Here is a 5,901-nt window from a genome sequence, read left to right as displayed (position 1 = left end):
GACAATAATAACAGGAGTGACCTGGTAGTGGGATCACTGTATATCAGTAGTGACCTGGTAGCGGGATAACTGTATCAGTAGTGACCTGGTAGTGAGATCACTGTATCAGTAGTGACCTGGTAGTGGGACAGCTTTATCAGTAGAAACCTTGTAGTGGGATCACTGTATCAGTAGTGACCTGGTAGTGAGACTACTGTATCAGTAGTGTCCTGGTAGAAGGAAGAGTGTATCATTAGTCACAGGGTTATTGAACAACAATATCAGGAGTGACCGGGAAGTGGGACCACTGTATCAGTAGTGACCTGGGAGGGGGATAACTGTATCAGTAGTTATCTGGTAGTGGGACCACGGTATCAGTAGTAACCTGGTAGTTGGACAACAATATCAGTAGATACCTGGTAGTGGGCAACTGTATAAGTAGTGACATGGTAGTGGGACAATTCTATCAGTAGTAACCTGGTAGTTGGACAACTCTATTAGTAGTAACCTGGGAGTGGGACAACTCTATCCGTAGTGACTTGGTAGTGGGATCACTGTATCAGTAGTAACCTGGTAGTTGGACAACAGTATCAGTAGTGACCTGGTAGTGGTAAAACTGTATTAGTAGTAACCTGGGAGTGGGAAAACTCTCTCAGTAGTGACCTGGTAGTGGGACCACTGTATCAGTAGTAACCTGGGAGTGGGAAAACTCTCTCAGTAGTGACCTGGAAGGGGGCCCACTGTATCAGTAGTGACCTGGTAGTTGGACAACAATACCAGTGGAGACCTGGTAGTGGGATCACTGTATCAGTAGTGACCTCGTGGTGGGACAACTGTATCAGTAGTGACCTGGTAGTGGGACCACTGTATCAGTAGTAACCTGGTAGTTGGACAACAATACCAGTGGAGACCTGGTAGTACGATCACTGTATCAGTAGTAACCTGGGAGTGGGACAACTCTATCAGTACTGTATCAGTAGTGACCTGGCAGTGGGACAACAGTATCAGTAGTGACCTGGTAGTGGTAAAACTGTATTAGTAGTAACCTGGGAGATGTATCAGTGGTGACCTGGTAGTGGGACAACAATATCAGTAGTGACCTGGTAGTGGGATCACTGTATCGGTAGTGACCTGGCAGAGGGACAACAATATTAGTAGTGACCTGGTAGTGGGACCACTGTATCAGTAGTGACCTGGTAGTTGGACAACAATACCAGTGGAGACCTGGTAGTGGGATCACTGTATCAGTAGTGACCTGGCAGAGGGACAACAACATTAGTAGTGACCTGGTAGAGGGACCACTGTATCAGTAGTAACCTGGTAGTGGGACCCCTGTATCAGTAGTAACCTGGTAGTTGGACAACAATACCAGTGGAGAGCTGGTAGTGGGATCACTGTAGCAGTAGTGACCTGGTAGTGGGACAACTGTATCAGTGCTGACCTGTTAGTGGGACCACTGTATCAGTAGTGACCTGGCAGTGGGACAATAATAACAGGAGTGACCTGGTAGTGGGTTCACTGTATCAGTAGTAACCTGGTAGTGGGACCCCTGTATCAGTAGTAACCTGGTAGTTGGACAACAGTATCAGTAGTGACCTGGTAGTGGGACCACTGTATCAGTAGTGTCCTGGCAGAAGGAAGAGTTTATCATTAGTCACAGGGTTATTGAACAACAATATCAGGAGTGACCAGGAAGTCGGACCACTGTATCAGTAGTGACTTGGCGGTGGGAAAACATTATCAGTAGAAATCCTTGTAGTGGGATCACAGTATCAGTAGTGACTTGGCAGTGGGACAGCAATATCAGTACAAACCTTGTAGTGGGATCACTGTATATCAGTAGTGACCTGGTAGTTGGATAACTGTATCGGAAGTGACATGGTAGTGGGACAACTTTATCAATGGTGACCTGGTAGTGGGACCACTGTATCAATAGTGACTTGGTAGTGGGACCACTGTATCAATGGTGACACGGTAGTTGGACCACTGTATCAGTAGTGACCTGGTAGAGGGACCACTGTATCAGTAGTAACCTGGTGGTGGGACCCCTGTATCAGTAGTAACCTGGTAGTTGGACAACAATACCAGTGGAGAGCTGGTAGTGGGATCAATGTAGCAGTAGTGACCTGGTAGTGGGACACCTGTATCAGTGCTGACCTGTTAGTGGGTAGCGGGATAACTGTATCAGTAGTGACCTGGGACCACTGTATCAGTAGTGACTTGGCGGTGGGAAAACATTATCAGTAGAAATCCTTGTAGTGGGATCACTGTATCAGTAGTGACCTGGCAGTGGGACAACAATATTAGTAGTGACCTGGTAGTGGTACCACTGTATCAGTAGTAACCTGGTGGTGGGACCCCTGTATCAGCTTTATCAGTAAAAACCTTGTAGTGGGATAACTGTATCAGTAGTGACCTGGTAGCGGGATAACTGTATCAGTAGTGACCTGGTAGTGGGACCACTGTATCAGTAGTGACCTAGCAGTGGGACAATAATAACAGGAGTGACCTGGTAGTGGGTTACTACTGATACAGTGATCCCACTACCAAGTCACTACGGATAGAGTTGTCCCACTCCCAGGTTACTACTAATACAGTTGTCCCACTACCAGGTCACTACTGCTACAGTGATCCCACTACCAGCTCCTGTATCAGTAGTGACCTGGTAGTGAGACCACTGTATCAGTAGTGTCCTGGTAGAAGGAAGAGTTTATCATTAGTCACAGGGTTATTGAACAACAATATCAGGAGTGACCAGGAAGTGGGACCACTGTATCAGTAGTGACTTGGCGGTGGGAAAACATTATCAGTAGAAATCCTTGTAGTGGGATCACTGTATCAGTAGTGACTTGACAGTGGGACAGCAATATCAGTACAAACCTTGTAGTGGGATCACTGTATATCAGTAGTGACCTGGTAGTTGGATAACTGTATCAGAAGTGACATGGTAGTGGGACAACTTTATCAATGGTGACCTGGTAGTGGGACCACTGTATCAATAGTGACTTGGTAGTGGGACCACTGTATCAATGGTGACACGGTAGTTGGACCACTGTATCAGTAGTGACCTGGTAGTTGGACAAAAATATCAGGAGTGACCTGGAAGTGGAACCACTGTACCAGTAGTGACCTGGTAGTTGGGTAACTGTATCAGAAGTGACCTGATAGTGGGACACCTGTATCAGTGGTGACCTGGTATTGGTACAGCGGTATCAGTGGTGACCTGATAGTAGGTCAACAATATCAGTAGGGACCTGGTAGTGGAACAACAATATCAGTATATACCTGGTAGTGGGCAACTGTATAAGTAGTGACATGGTAGTGGGACAATTCTATCAGTAGTAACCTGGTAGTTGGACAACTCAATTAGTAGTAACCTGGGAGTGGGACAACTCTATCCGTAGTGACTTCGTAGTGGGATCACTGTATCAGTAGTAACCTAGTAGTTGGACAACAATACCAGTGGAGACCTGGTAGATGGACAACTGTATCAGTGCTGACCGACCACTGTATCAGTAGTAACCTGGGAGTTGGACAACCATACCAGTGGAGACCTGGTAGTAGGATCACTGTATCAGTAGTAACCTGGGAGTGGGACAACTCTATCAGTAGTGACCTGGAAGTGGGACCACTGTATCAGTAGTGACCTGGTAGAGGGACCACTGTATCAGTAGTAACCTGTATAAGTAGTGACATGGTAGTGGGACAATTCTATCAGTAGTAACCTGGTAGTTGGACAACTCAGTTAGTAGTAACCTGGGAGTGGGACAACTCTATCCGTAGTGACTTCGTAGTGGGATCACTGTATCAGTAGTAACCTAGTAGTTGGACAACAATACCAGTGGAGACCTGGTAATGGGATCACTGTATCAGTAGTAACCTGGTAGTTGGACAACTCAATTAGTAGTAACCTGGGAGTGGGACAACTCTATCCGTAGTGACTTCGTAGTGGGATCACTGTATCAGTAGTAACCTAGTAGTTGGACAACAATACCAGTGGAGACCTGGTAGATGGACAACTGTATCAGTGCTGACCGACCACTGTATCAGTAGTAACCTGGGAGTTGGACAACAATACCAGTGGAGACCTGGTAGATGGACAACTGTATCAGTGCTGACCGACCACTGTATCAGTAGTAACCTGGGAGTTGGACAACAATACCAGTGGAGACCTGGTAGTGGGATCACTGTATCAGTAGTGACCTGGTAGTGGGACAATAATATTCGTAGTGACCTGGTAGCTGGACAACAATATCAGTGGAGACCTGTTAGTTGGACCACTGTATCAATAGTGACACGGTAGTTGGATCACTGTATAAGTAGTGACCTGATAGTGGGACCACTGTATCATTAGTGACCTGGTAGTGGGACAGATGTATCAGTGATGACCTGGTAGTGGGACAACGATATTTGTAGTGACCTGGTAGTGGGACCGCTGTATCAGTAGTAACCTGGAAGTGGGACCACTGTATCAGTAGTGACCTGGTAGAGGGACCACTGTATCAGTAGTAACCTGGTAGTGGGACGACTGTATCAGTAGTGACCTGGTAGCGGGACCACTGTATCAGTAGTAACCTGGAAGTGGGACCACTGTATCAGTAGTAACCTGGTAGTGGGACCACTGTATCAGTAGTGACCTGGTAGATGGACAACTGTATCAGTGCTGACCCGTTAGTAGGACCACTGTATCAGTAGTGACCTGGCAGTGGGACAACAATATTAGTAGTGACCTGGTAGTGGGACAACTGTATCAGTAGTAACCTGGAAGTGGGACCACTGTATCAGAAGTGACCTGGTAGAGGGACCACTGTATCAGTAGTAACCTGGTAGTGGGACCACTGTATCAGTAGAGACCTGGTAGATGGACAACTGTATCAGTGCTGACCCGTTAGTAGGACCACTCAACAATACCAGTGGAGACCTGGTAGTGGGATCACTGTATCAGTAGTAACCTGGGAGTGGGACAACTCTATCAGTAGTGACCTGGTAGTGGGATCACTGTATCAGTAGTAACCTGGCAGTTGGACAACAATACCGGTGGTGACCTGGTAGTGGGATCACTGTATCAGTAGTGACCTGGCAGTGGGACAACAATGTTAATAGTGACCTGGTAGTGGGACAACAATATTAGTAGTGACCTGGTAGTGGGACCACTGTATCAGTAGTAACCTGGAAGTGGGACCACTGTATCAGAAGTGACCTGGTAGAGGGACCACTGTATCAGTAGTAACCTGGTAGTGGGACATCTGTATCAGTAGTAACCTTGTAGTGGGACAACTGTATTAGAAGTAACCTGGTAGTGGGACCACTGTATCAGTAGTGAGCTGGTAGATGGACAACTGTATCAGTGCTGACCCGTTAGTGGGACAACTGTATCAGTGCTGACCCGTTAGTGGGACCACTGTATCAGTAGTGACCTGGCAGTGGGACAACATTATTCGTAGTGACCTGGTTGTGGGACAACTGTATCAGTAGTAACCTGGGAGTGGGACAACTCTATCAGTAGTGACCTGGTAGTGGGCCCACTGTATCAGGAGTGACCTGGCAGTGAGACAACAATATCAGTAGTGACCTGGTAGTGGGACAACTGTATTAGTAGTAACCTGGGAGTTGGACAACAATACCGGTGGAGACCTGGTAGTGGGATCACTGTATCAGTAGTGACCTGGCAGTGGGACAACAATATTGATAGTGACCTGGTAGTGGGACAACTGTATTAGTAGTAACCTGGTAATGGGACCACTGTATCAGAAGTAACCTGGTAGTTGGACAACAATACCAGTGGAGACCTGGTAGTGGGATCACTGTATCAGTAGTGAGCTGGTAGAGGGACAACTGTATCAGTGCTGACCTGTTAGTGGGACCACTGTATCAGTAGTGACCTGGCAGTGGGAGAACAATATTCGTAGTGACCAGGTGGTG

This window comes from Mizuhopecten yessoensis, unplaced genomic scaffold, assembly GCF_002113885.1.
Source record: "Mizuhopecten yessoensis strain PY_sf001 unplaced genomic scaffold, ASM211388v2 scaffold11141, whole genome shotgun sequence".
Lineage (NCBI taxonomy): Eukaryota > Metazoa > Mollusca > Bivalvia > Pectinida > Pectinidae > Mizuhopecten > Mizuhopecten yessoensis.
The sequence above is the reverse complement of the archived record's forward strand: the minus strand, read 5'-3'. Positions refer to the sequence as shown.